Raw genomic sequence first — 13,635 nt, forward strand, 5'->3', positions numbered from 1 at the left:
ATATTGGGTGCTGTCATGTGCAAGTGCGTGCACATTCACTCCAGGGAAGTGCATTTGCTAAGTTGCACCCCCAGTCCTCTGTTTCCTTACTGTTTTGAAGCAGGGTCTCCCTGAGTTGTTCACCAGGGGTCTTATGCTGCAATCCTCCTGTTTCCATCTCTCCATCTCTCCACTGGTATAAATTTGAGGCTTTTGCCACTAGGCCAAGCTTTTTCTTTTTTTCTTTTTCTTTTTTTTTTCAAGATTTATTTATTACACATCAGATCTCATTACAGATGGTTGTGAGCCACTATGTGGTTGCTGGGATTTGAACTCAGGACCTTCAGAAGAGCAGTCAGTGCTCTTAACCACTGAGCCATCTCTCCAACCCCCCACTTTTTATTTTTTATTATTAACACAACTAATGATTTTACTTAGTGGAAACTTTTGTATATTTAAATTTGTTCATTCTTCTGAGGGAAGCAGAATTATAATTTCATGACTATGACGAGAAGCTTTTTCTCCTAATCATATCTTATCAAAATAGATGAATGTTAAATTTTCTTTAAAAAGGAAAACAAAGTAAAATTTGTAGTTACATTTCATTTCCGTCTTTCTAAAGAGAGTTTTAAATTTATGGGTATGGGTGTTTACCCACAGTTATGTGCACTTGTGTGTGTGTGTGCACCATTTGTATATCCGGTGCCCAGGACACCAGAAGAGGGGCTCAGATCCCCTGGAACTAGAGTCAGTGATGACTGTGAACCACTTGATGGGGTGCTAAGAACAGAACTTGCATCATCTGCAAGAGCACCAAGTGCTCTTAATTGCTGATGCGCGGCTCCTTCCCCCTTGAAGTGCATCTCATCTGCAATGCCTTTGGAGCCAGGGCTGTGTGGAAGCCACTTGGGTCATCGCAGGACTTTTTGCTGCTGCAGCACTGACAGCATACATGCTCTCTGTGCTGGCTGCTCTTTGCTTGGTTTTGATATGTTATCATACTTAAAAATATATTTGTTGACAAAATTTTCAAAAACTTTTGCCTTCTTTTGTTCTTGTTGTTTGAGCCTGGGTCTTGTGTAGCTCAAGCTTGCTTGGAATTTACCATTTAATTGAGGGGTGGCGCCTTAAACTCAAAATCCTCCTGCCTTGGTGTCTAATATGCTAGAATTACAGTATATCATCATGTTTGGCTAGAACAAATACAGTCAGCTGTCTTTGCAATTGTCATTAAATAAGTAAATAGTGTCCTGCTGTCTTCTTGGCTCCTGACTGTAATCCTGGCCCTTGGGGGCCCGAGTTGGCAGGATCAGGCCATGTTCCCTAAAAGAAGGAAAAAAATACTGAATAGGTTATAAATATCTTAACAACCAAATAGCTTGCTTGTGGTATGATGCAGAATTGTGGTGTTATTTCTGTTCGTGGTGGCTCTATGTGACAGGATTGGGAATTTCCACAGCCTGTCACCTTTTGCCTTTGTTGGCAGGGCAGCTGCAGTTATTTATGAAGGTCTTTTCAGGAGAAAAGACCTCATCTTCTACCTTCCCTTGAACCAAGCGAGAACAGCTTTTGGATGCTGATTTCGTTGTGATTTTCCTTGTATTGCACACAGCTGCAAAAATAGCCCAGGGATTAAAGAAATGCCATGCTTGATTTTAAATGCTGCTGTTAAGAGTGGCGCCTAAGCAGTCATGCCCTGGTTGCACACAGATAGGCCAGAGGTTATGGTTTTGCTTAGCAAATCTGCACCATCTACACTGGTAGAACCCAGAGAAGAAATCTCAAAGTATCACGCCAGTGTTGTTAGAAAATGAAAGGACTTGAAGTCGTCAACTCCTGGTGGTGTCATGGGCATTCCTCATTGTCTTTCTTGTGGGTCTGGCTTTTGATTGGAGCTCTTCATTTCACCTAAATTCTGTCAGGGCAAAGAGCAGTTTTTTTGGGACACAACTGAACACTTCTTGTTTTTTAACCCTTTCCCCTGCTGGTTTTCCTCAGTGGACACGTGTACCTCCTGCAGAGCTGAGCAGCAGCTCAGCTTGAGCTCTGCCAGGTTCTAGAACTCAAGCAAGGCATTCAAATGCATCATATATTTATTTTTGGTTTCTGCTTTTGTTTTGTTTTGTTTTTCTACTTCCAGGCCTTGCTATTTCCTCAGAGAAGTCAGCATGTACAGGTGAATCCTGGGAAGGAGAAATATAAGTAGAGTTCTGTTTGTTTTTTGTTATGAATGCCATGCTGGGGATCAGTCAGCATGTGCTGCAGGTGCTCTGCCACTGAGCCCGGAAACAGATTACGTATGTAAAGATTAGGAACATAATTTGGATCACTCTAAGTGCTGGCACTATTTCTGGCAGAAACACCCTCTGCACGTCTGTGTTTCAGGAGGCTGTTGGGGTGGGCCGGTAGGACCATGGAGGAAAGATCAGCAGAGGGCATGAAAACCACAGTCATACAGAGTACTGGCCTGAGTTTAATCCCTATATCCAGGTTTGCTTGGGAGGAGAGAGTTTGCAGGGGTGAAAGAAGGGGGAGGCAACCCTGCCCCTTTGTAAGGGACCACTGCCTTTGTAAGGGACCGCTGCCTTTGTAAGGGACCGCTGCCTTTGTAAGGGACCGCTGCCTTTGTAAGGGACCACTGCCTTTGTAAGGGACCACTGCCTTTGTAAGGGACCACTGCCTTTTTAAGGGACCACTGCCTTTGTAAGGGACCACTGCCTTTGTAAGGGACCGCTGCCTTTGTAAGGGACCACTGCCTTTGTAAGGACCACTGCCTTTGTAAGGACCGCTGCCTTTGTAGGGAGCAGATAAGAAGGCTGCTGGAAGGCTTGGGAACGAACAAGAGCAGTGTGTAAATGCCGCTTTTCTCTTCCTTTTTGATTTTCAAGACAGTTTCTCCATGTAGCCCTGGCTGTCCTGGAACTTGCTCTGTAGAGGAGGTTGGCCTTAGAGATCCTCCTGCCTTTGCCTTCTGAGTGGTGGGATTGGAGGCGTGTGGCACTACTGCCCACTTCCTTTCCTTTCTTTTGGGACAGCTTCTTATGGAACTTAGTTAGGGTTATTGCTATAAAGAGACACCGTGACCAAGGCACCTCTTAAAAGGGAAAACATTCAATTGGGGCTGGCTTGCAGTTTCAGGTTCAGTCCATTATCATCATAGTGGGAAGCATGGCAGTGTGCAGGCTGACACAGTGCTGGAGAAGAAGCTGAGAGTTCTACATCTTGATCCCCAGGCAGCCAGGAGGGCACTACCCTGCACTAGGCAGAGCTTGAGCATAGGACCTTGAAGCCCAACCCCGCAGCAACATACTTCCTCCAACATCATCACTCCCCATGGGCCAGAACTATGTTTTTTGTTGTTGTTGTTGTTGTTGTTGATGTTGTTTTGGTTTTTGAGACAGGGTTTCTCTGTATAGCCTTGGCTGTCCTGGAACTCGCTCTCTAGACCAGGATTTCGAACTCAGAAATCCGCCTGCCTCTGCCTCCCAATTGCCGGGGATTAAAGGTGTGCGCCACCACCGCCTGGCGGGCCAGAACTATGTAAACTACCACAGATGGCCTCTTAGTCAAAGCCTCTCAGGTGCAAGGGTCATTTCTAAAATGCAAGGGTCATTTCTAAAATGTCCACCAGTTGATAGACTACATTTTCTTACATAGAATAAGTCTCAGGCTATTGAATTGCACTCTTTTTTTTTTTCTGTCTACTCAATTGATTTTTCCCTATGGATGACCACTATTTTATTTGTGTATGTGTACATACACATACACCCACACACATACATACATGTAAATATGAAATTATGTTGACAATATTGTATCCAATATTTTGTCATACTTTACAGGTAAAAGTTTCTTTGCTGCTCACTGTCCAGCGCTGCATTCCCAGGCAGCACTCCATGTTACCAGGGCTCCGGTACTTCTGATCATGTCTGAGATTGCCCATCCTCTCAAAGACAGGCCTCCATATAGTTCATGTTGTCCTTCACCAGATAACCCAATCAGTTAAGAAGCATGTAGTTAACAAAACAAAACATCAGCTTATCCTATCAGCCAAATGCTTTAAATGAAGCTGATGTACTCAGTACTGAAGGAAGCAGCAGCTAGGGAAGTGAAGTGGACAAGGTGCTAGTGCAAAACCTGAAGTGTTTGGAGGATGGTCAGGGTGCAGTTCACGATCAAGGGTGCTAGGCCCAGTGTCACGGGGTGTCCTTCCCTGTCAATTCTGGAGTTTGTATGAGTTCTGTGATACCATTGCCTGTAACCGCAAGCTACTCCTTACTGTGGAATGTCCACTTTGTACGTTTTGTTATTTTTCCTGATGTTGTTCTCTTCATCTCAAAAGATGAATGGTATGCTGGGCAGTGGTGGCCTTTATTCCCAGCACTTGGAGGGCAGAGGCAGGCGGATTTCTGAGTTTGAGGCTGGCCTGGTCTACAGAGTGAGTTCCAGGACAGCCAGGGCTACACAGAGAAACCCTGTCTCAAAAAACCAAAATAAAAAAAAGATGAATGGTGTTGAGAAAATGACCTGTGCTCAGGGTCTCATTACTTCTTGGTTCCTAGGGCTTCTGCTTAGGGAATGTGGTTTTTCAAGAGGCATTTGGCAGCAGTCTTTGTTTTTGTTTGTTCGCTTGTTTGCTTGAGAATTTTGCAGTATAACCCAAGCTGGCTTGCATTCTCCATCCTCTTGCCTCATCCCTGCTAAGGTTGGGATTATAGGTGTGTACCACTCTGCACCACTGTGCCTGTCTACACAGAACCTCTTACGTTGCACATGCCTGAGAATTTTCTTCTTTTAGGAAGCTTTAGCAGGTTTACTGAGAAGTGTTCTGGGTTACCAAGCAGACAATTTATAGAAATTAGTACTTGAACAGCAGTTGTCATTAGCCACTCCCCGTAGTGAGGGAGGTCAGCTGTCCAGTTGCCATGTTTAGGAAGTGACTAACATTTCTGACTGCTGTTAAGGGTTCAGAAAGTACTTCAGGGTTCACACTGGAAATGGAGAAGGTGGAAACAGAACTGTGACTCAGAAGCCAGCTGGCTTATTTACATAACCATTTGGCAACCTTTAGAAAGGGAAGGAAGGCCAGCAACCTAGCCTGGAAGGATCCGACCGAGCAGGAAGGGCGAGTTGCAGGCATCACTCTTGTTTCTTGTAGGTTGAGAATGGTTATGACAACTTCAACTTCAATAAAGGCAGAAGGTTAAATAAGCCATTTTAAGACATATCAAGTTTGGTACATATACAAGGGATTTTTGTCTTCCACTTAGCTGGTCCTAACTCTTAAAAGCTGTAAGGAATGAAGACTTGTTGAAGAGTAGCTGGCTCTTTGAGAACGATAACATCACAATGGACAGAAGTGCCATGAGGGCTCTCTACGGAGTGCTCTGTCTTTAGGAGTCAGAAGGACAAAGTGTAAAACACATCAAGTCTTGCTCAGATTAGAGATGGGCGGTAGGCATACGGGACTCTGGAAACATTAAAGTAATTTTAACTAAAAGCTGTTCTTCATGGATCCCAGAGCTTGAGCTGTTCATGGCAGAGTATAGGCCAGTGTGTATGGGCAATCTTGTATTAGATTGCCATTTCCAAGGTAAGAGCTGGTTGGTCAACACTGTAGGTGTGGTGTCTAGGGCACCCTGTGATACAGGCGTGGTTGTTTCTGTCTTGGAGATTGAGAAGGAGCTATTGAATATGTGGAAGAGCATCTTTGGGAAGCAGCCAAGTTAGCACCCCCAGTTCCCAGCTTCTGGTGCTCAGAATTGAACTCATGACCTCACCCTTTTGAGGTAAGTGCTCCACCACCAAGCTACATTCTCTACTTGCAGTTCGCAGCATCTCCACTCTTCCTTATGGTGTCAGAGTTCACTAGCACACTTCCGTTCAGGTTCACTTTTAGATAAGTGAGGCTTTTTTTGTTTGTTTGTTTTTTGTTTTTCCAGACAGGGTTTCTCTGTGTAGCCCTGGCTGTCCTGGAACTCACTCTGTAGACCAGGCTGGCCTCAAACTCAGAAATCCACCTGCCTTTGACTCCCGAGTGCTGAGATTAAAGGTGTGCACCACCACCGCTCGGGGATAAGTGAGGCTTTTAAAACTCATTCTCAAAACACAAGTACCATTCACAGTATGGTCTTTGAAATAACCATTTCTGGGCTGGAGAAGATGGATCAGCAGTTGAGGGCACTTGTTGCTCTTCCTGGTGGTCAAAGTTCACATCTCAGCACCCATGACAGGTGTTTCCCACCGTCTGTAACTCAAGCTGCGGGCAACCCGACATCATCTTTTGGCCTGGGGTCTAAAGTATACACACTGTACGCATGAATGTACACAGATACACACACAATTTTCGTCATGTTTTAGTGTTGGAGGATGGCTCCATAGAGAACTACTTGCTGTGCCAGCCCTGAGGACTCTACTCTAACCCTTCTAGTACCTTCATTAAAAGCTGTGTGTAGCGGCATTGTGTTTCAGGCTCTGGGTAGCAGGGACAGGAGGATCCTGGGGTCATTGGCCAGATGTCTAACCATTCGGTGAAATCTGTGTTTAGTGAGAGACCCCATCTGAAGAAATAAGGTTAAGAACAATTGAAGATGATAACCTGCTGTTATCTCTGTCTTTTATAAAGGTGCACGTGGGCATACACCTGCACATGGGCACACACCTGCACATGGGCACACACCTGCACATGGACACACACCTGCACATGGACACACACCTACACATGGGCACACACCTGCACATGGGCACGTGTGGGCTGCATACTGTACACACAAAAAAGAAGTATGTTTTAGTTTTTAAGCAGTTAACATGAAACATGTTTGCTAAACAGTAGGCTTTTATAGTAACTTATCTGCACATGGATGGTGGTGTGGCTCATATCCTTTAATCCCATGGAGGCGGAGGCAGGCATATTTTTGAGTTTGAGGCCAGCCTGGTCTACAGAATTCCAGGATAGCCAGGGCTACACAAAAACCTTGATTGAAAAACCAAAACCAAAAATATTTAAAAACAAAGGAAGAAGAGTTCTGGGACTCACAGAAGATTGTCTACTGTGACAAATGAATGAGCAGGAGCCCTAGCTGCAGATAATTTTGATGAAAGTGACCCAGAGACTAAATATAGATGGGCTATAGGAAGAAAGCAGCACAGATGAGAGAGAGGGTGCAGGCAGTGTTGGGCCTCTCCCAGGCCCTGGCAAAGAGATGCTGTCAATATCTGTGGGTGCCCATGGGCTCAGTGAACCAACAGGCTTGTCCGCTTGCACCCGATGTTTCCTGGTGAGGAGGACTGTGTTGCTGGCTTATGGTAGGGGATGCTAACCCTTGAACACTGTAGTTATTTACTGTTGTGAGACTCTGAAGCCCTTTAGGCATAAAAATGGGCATTCACCATGGCCCAGGGAAAACTGGCTTGAGTCTTGGCCTGGGTGACTGTGGTGATGAAGAAGGCTTGATGAAGAAGGGAAGTGCCTTTGCTCCTCTCTGCTAGATGCGAGCTTAGTTAAGAGCAACACAGCCCCTGTGCTTGAGCACACAATCTATTTCCAGAGTCCTGTCAACAAATAAGCACCTGTGGAAACACGCTGGTGCTTAGATGCCGAGAATGCTGTCCCCCCTAGCTAATCAGAGGATTTAAGGAAATGCAACACTAGAGATTAAGCTTTTTTGTTTGTTTTATTTATTTTTTACTTTGCTACTAATATTTCAGTTTTTAGAGTATGGTGTGAAATCTGTTTGCTTTCAAAATTGTCACTTTCTAGGATTCTGTTGATAATGGTAAATGTTTTGACAATGGGTTGCTGAGGGTGACGAACAGGGTGGTAATGAGTGACTAGAGCTGTGTCCAAGTGCTGAGGACTGCTCATTAGCTATCAGAAGGAACATCTCAGGAAGAGGGACGGGATGGCTTTAATGCAGACTGAGTGCATACTGTGCCTTAAGTGGTTGAATGCCTGAAACATTCACTCAAAGCTCCCACAAGCCACAGTTAAAGAGAATAGTTTTTGTGGCAGGTAACATTTAAGACACAGCCCTTTACGTTTGGACAGTGTCCCTGGTATTGCAAAGCAGCTTCATTCAGCAACAAATAACCTCTCCCGGGAGCACTGTTGACAGGCCTGGAGAGAAGCAGAGGAACTTGCTTCTGTTAGATAACTAAGAGATTGGTTGCACATGTCGCTGGATTCTCTGTGGGCTGGGCAGTCCCCCCTTGCCTAGGCGCTTGTGTGCTATGTGTACTTGTAATGCTAGCACTTGAAACCATTGTCCTGAGTTTGAGACCCACTGGGGCTAAATGGTGAGTCCCCAACTTTTAAACAAACAAACAGAGTTGCATATCTAAAAGGAAGGCTCAGTTAACACTTTACTAAATCACTTCCCCACCACATCATATAAAAAATAATGAACTGGGCCAGGTCTGCTGGTGCATACCTTTAATCCCAGTACTTGAGAGACAGAGGGAGTCCAGATTTTTGTGAGTTCAAGGTCAGTTTGAGTATTGGAATTAAAGCTAGTGGTATTGAATTTCAACAGCAGATTTTTAGAGTCTTTTAAAAAAAAACTTTCATTTAAGTTTTTTGATAACTTTATTTTGCTAAAAGTCTGTTAGTGTGGCTTTTGCTGTAATTGCTATATATAACCTGTTTGTTTCATAGTACATTTTTAAGTTTGTTTGCATGGTGTATGCATAAGAGGACAGAGGAAACTTTTTGGTTTTTTGTTTTTTGAGACGGGGTTTCTCTGTGTAGCCCTGGCTGTTCTGGAACTCACTCTGTAGACTGGGCTGGCCTCAAACTCAGAAATCCACCTGCCTCTGCCTCCCAAGTGCTGGGATCAAAGATGTGCGCCATCACTGCCTGGATAGTCAAAGGAAACTTTATGGAATTAGTCCTGCCCTTTGACCTTTGTGCAGGTTCTGGGGATAGAACCCAGCTTGCCAGGCTTGCTGACAAGCATCTTTCCCGCTGTGGCTGGGATTTCGTTTAAAAAGATCACAAAAGTCACTCTTCAGGCAAAGCTATGTACATACAGTGCATTAAAAATCCCTCAAGTCAGGCTGGAGAGATGGCTCAGTGGTTACGAGCATTGGCTGCTCTTCCAGAGGTCCTGAGTTCAATTTCCAGCAAGCACATGGCAGCTCACAACCATCTGTAATGGGAACTGATGCCCTCTTCTGGTGTGTGTGAAGACGGCTACTGTACACTCATACACAGAAAATAGATAAATTTTTTAAAAGTTCATAATGTCTGTCAGAAAGTCATGAAAGTTAGAGACCTTGGCATGTCTTGAAGCAGGTGATTAATTGGGGAGCCTTCCCTAGAACCACTCAGTGGCCTTGCCGTTAGGGGAAGCAGAGACCAAGTGGCCGCAAGTCTAGCGAGTGATCCTCTGCTCTCTGCCTCTCGGCCAGTCTGTCCTCAGGCTGCGCCCGTGGATTTGCAATTAGTCCATGGCTAAGCAGGTAATCAGCTTCTGCAGATATATATAGGCTTCTCTCTTCTGAGGTGGGGTTGCAAGTGGGGGGCCAGAGGTGGTTTGTGGAGTTGGTTCTGAAGGGCAGAAACTAGGTTCCCAAGGCTGAACAAGTGCCTGACCTTCAGAGCCACGTTGCCATCCTTGGTTAAATTAGTTACTTTTTGGTGTTTGAAATGGTGAGTTCTTTCTATTGTGGACTGTTAGTCCCTTGGGGATGCCTTGTAGACTTCCTGTGGGCTGCACTCCCAGGGCCATGCTTCCTCCGTGTCTCCCTGCAGTGCTGTGTGTGGGCCGCACTCCCAGGGCCATGCTTCCTCCGTGTGCAGACGCTGTCTCCTGGTGCTCTCTGGCCTTGCTCTGACTTTTGGAGCAGTGATGGCCATTTTCAGAAAGCTTGCTCTATACCAATGTCTTAAAGTGGCTTTGTCCCCTAGTAGTTTCAGAGTTGTAGATCTTACAGTTTGGCGTTTGACCCAGTTTTGATTTAGCTTTTGTGCATGGTACGAGGTAGAGAGGTAGGCGGCTGTCTTCACCCTTTTCTGAGGAGCGTGGTAGCAGCTGGCCTGCTCAAAGGCTGAGTGGCTCCTCCCTGAGCAGCACTGCCACAGGCTTGCACATTTCTGCTTCAGCCAGCACTGGTTTTAAGAACACTGCCCCTTCTTCTTTGAATGGTCTTTCTTGGTACCCTTTTCCAAATCTTTTCCTGTGGATTTGGATTTTTCTGGGCACCTCACCTCCGTCTTTGTCAGTGGTCTTGTTATTACAACAAACACTACTCTGACTTAGCTTTGTAGATCTGTGATAATACTTCAAGTGGAGAAGTGTGACTGCCCAGCTTAGTTCTTTTAATGGCTCTTTTTGTTGCTGTTTTGGAGTCCTTGGAGGCCATACTGGCACTCAGATGAGCTTTCTCTTTCTAGAGAGCATGTCATTGGGCTCTGATAGCAAATGTGCTGAACCTGTAGCTCATGTGGATAGGGCTGGCATCGATCTCTGTTATAGGTAGCATTTTCTCCTTTCTGTAGCCTCTGTTGTGACCTTAGTATTTTTCCTTGTGAGTCTTTTGCTGTTTGAGTTTGGTCGCCACTTGGGCATCTTATCTTTGTAAACGAAACTTTCTATTTTTCTCTTCAGATACTTGAATCTTCACATTGGTTTCGTACGTTGACTTTGTATCCTACTCTACTGAAATCTTAGTTCTGATATTTTGTGTGGAGTTTGTATGTGTGGGCTGGGCATAGGGAGATCCCCTGGGGTGGGCCTTTACACCATTTGTCTATGTTGGGCACCAAACTCAGGGCTTTGTAATAAACTGCAGTGCTGAGATGCAGCCACAGCAGGAATAAGCTGCAGTGCTGAGATGCAGCCACAGCCGGAATAAACTGCATTACCAGGATGCAGCCACAGCTATAATAAACTGCAGTGCCGGGATGCAGCCACAGCTATAATAAACTGCAGTGCTGGGATGCAGCCACAGCTGTAATAAACTGCAGTGCTGGGATGCAGCCACAGCCTTTCTAAGGTTTCCTGCATCACTGGGAAGGTACATTCATGCTGTCTTGTTGTTCTGTGAGATTTTAAAAATCCCATTTTCTTTTCTGTTTGCTGGATCCTCCTCTATCTGTGGGCAGGATCCTTCTCTCTTTCTTGATCTTCCAGAAAAATGCTTAGACTTTTCTAGTAACTGTGATGTTTGTTGTATTTTGGGTATGGCTTTTAGTACGCTGAGGCAGTTTCTAGTCCTCCTTTCCTGAGCTTTTTAATTAAATGTGAAAATGTGCGGTACTTTGTGATGGGTTTTGGTCTGAGTCAGTTTGTGCACATAAGTGCAGGTCCTGCTCATGCCAGAAGAGGGAGGGATCAAGTCCCCTGGAGGTGAACTTACAGGAGGCTCTGAGCCACTGTGTCTGGGTGTTGGGGACTGAATTCAGGTCCTCTAAAAGAGTAGTGGCTCTCCAGCCCTGTAAAGTGGATTTTGCACACTGTATTTTAAGATTTACCACCACTACATGGGGTTTATTTCTGGAATACAAGGATGACTCAATATTGAAAACTGATTGTTGCACCGCATTCCACGAGCATAAAGAGTGACAGACAGTGATGAGTTCAGCGGACACAGAAACACTTCCCCGCGCCCAGTGCCCTGTTCTGACAGGAACACTTAGTTAACCCAAAGTAGAAGGAAACGGCCTCAACACAATCGAAGCCTCATTCGGAAGACCCACAGTGAGGATCTCCCTTGATGATGAACCTGTACTGTCAGATTTTGTATCAATTTGACACAAACTAGAGTCATCAGAGGAGGAGGAGTCTCAGTTGAGGAATTGACTCCATGAGATTTAGCTGTGGGGCATTTTCTCAGTTAGTGATCAGTGGGAGAGGGCCCAACCTTTTGTGGGTGATGTCAGCCCTAGGTTGGTAGTCCTGGGTTCTATAAGAAAGCAGGCTAAGCAATCCACGAGGACACAGGGCAGTAAGGAGTTGCCCCTCCACGGCCACTGCATCAGCTCCTGCTTCCAGGATTCTGCCCTCCTTGATTTCCTGCCCTGGCTTTCTTCAATGGTAATGCCATGGAAGTATAAGCTGAATTACCCCTTTCCTCCCCACCTTGCTTGTTGGTCACGGTGTTTCACCACAGGAGTAGAAACCTGGACTAAGCAGCTAAAGATTAGGAACAGGATGTTTACGGTCACCTCATATGTTCTCTCTTAAAAAATAATTCATAGGCTGGGTGTGGTGACATTTGTCTTTCATTTGTCTTTCACTGGAGAGGCAGAAACAGGCAGGCAGATCTCAGTGAGTTCAAGGCCAGCCTAGTCTATTTAATGAGTTCCAGGAGAGCTACATAAGAAACCCTGACTCAGAAAAGAAAACAAACAAAAATTCATAGAGTTTTTTTGGTTTTGGGTTTTTTTTTTAGATTTTTTTTTTTTTAATTTTAATTTTTTTAATTTTTTTTTAATTTATATGAGTACACTGTGGTTGTGAGCCTTCTTGTGGTTGTTGGGAATTGAATTTAGGACCTCTTCTCTCTCCAGTCGGCCCTGCTCGCTCCGGTCAAATCTGCTTGCTCAGGCCCAAAAATTTATTTATTATTTTAAATAAGTACTCTGTCGCTGTCTTCAGATGCACCAGAAGAGGGCATCAGATCTCATTATGGGTGGTTGTGAGCCACTATGTAGTTGCTGGGATTTGAACTCAGGACTTTTGGAAGAGCAGTCAGTGCTCTTACCCACTGATGTCGTCACCTCCCCTCCCCCTTTTGTTTTGTTTTGTTTTGTTTTTTTGAGACTTGGCTGTCTTGGAACTCACTCTGTAGACCACGCTGGTCTCGAACTCAGAAATCCACCTGCCTCTGCCTCCCAAGCGCTGGGATTAAAGGCGTGTGCCACCACCGCACTGCTCATTGTAATGTTTTAATGAATGTGTGTACATGTCCCACAGCCTGTGTCTGGAGGGTAGAGGACAGTCCGTTGGCTTCAGTACTGTCCAGTGTCTTATCTGCCCTGCCCCCTCATCTTACTTTAAAGATTCTTTTTCTTCGCCTAAGTGACACCCCCCCCCTCTTAATATATAGTTATGTGGTCTGATCTAAAGTGATGTTTTCTCTCCTAGAAAAGACTGGTTTTGTGTAGCCTACTCTGGTTGATTTGTCTCTGTATGGTTCCTGTTATCTAGTTTTTATGGTTTTTTGTTGTTGTTGTTTGTTTGTTTTTGTTTTTTGACCGTTACAGTTTAGCATAATATAAATAAATGTATTCTTTGCATTTAAAAATCCAGCTCAGAGAAGGTGTCTATTGAGAAGACTCGAGCAAGGGTGTTCTGGAGAAACAAACTAATGTGGCTAGGCAGAGGCACCAGTGAAGTTCTCTCCTTTGGACAGTTTTACTACTTCTCCACATGCTTCCACAATCAGTTTTTTCTAGGTATTTAGTGACTTGTGAATCACTTGTGCAGCTGATATACCCCGCCCTCTGTCTCACTGCTCTCAACAACCAACCAGAATTCTATAAACTTGCTGGATTGCTTCTCTTACTCTGACTAAATTTGGAAAAAAAGCCTTTGGGAACCAAATGCTGACTACTGGTGATGTAGTGACCCTCCTCATTGGAAAGGAGGATGCCCTAGAGCAATGCCTTAGTGATGCGCTTATCACATGCAAATGCGAAGCCTGGTATTTGCC

General features: G+C 44.9%; 1 protein-coding gene across 31 annotated transcripts in view; it reads left to right on the forward strand.

The window, feature by feature from the left end:
* Positions 1–13,635, forward strand: part of Eif4g3 (eukaryotic translation initiation factor 4 gamma 3) — a 217,147-nt gene that overhangs the window by 69,401 nt on the left and 134,111 nt on the right. The gene's annotated exons all lie outside the window — the stretch shown is intronic.

The sequence above is a fragment of the Mastomys coucha genome, unplaced genomic scaffold (assembly GCF_008632895.1).
Source record: "Mastomys coucha isolate ucsf_1 unplaced genomic scaffold, UCSF_Mcou_1 pScaffold18, whole genome shotgun sequence".
Lineage (NCBI taxonomy): Eukaryota > Metazoa > Chordata > Mammalia > Rodentia > Muridae > Mastomys > Mastomys coucha.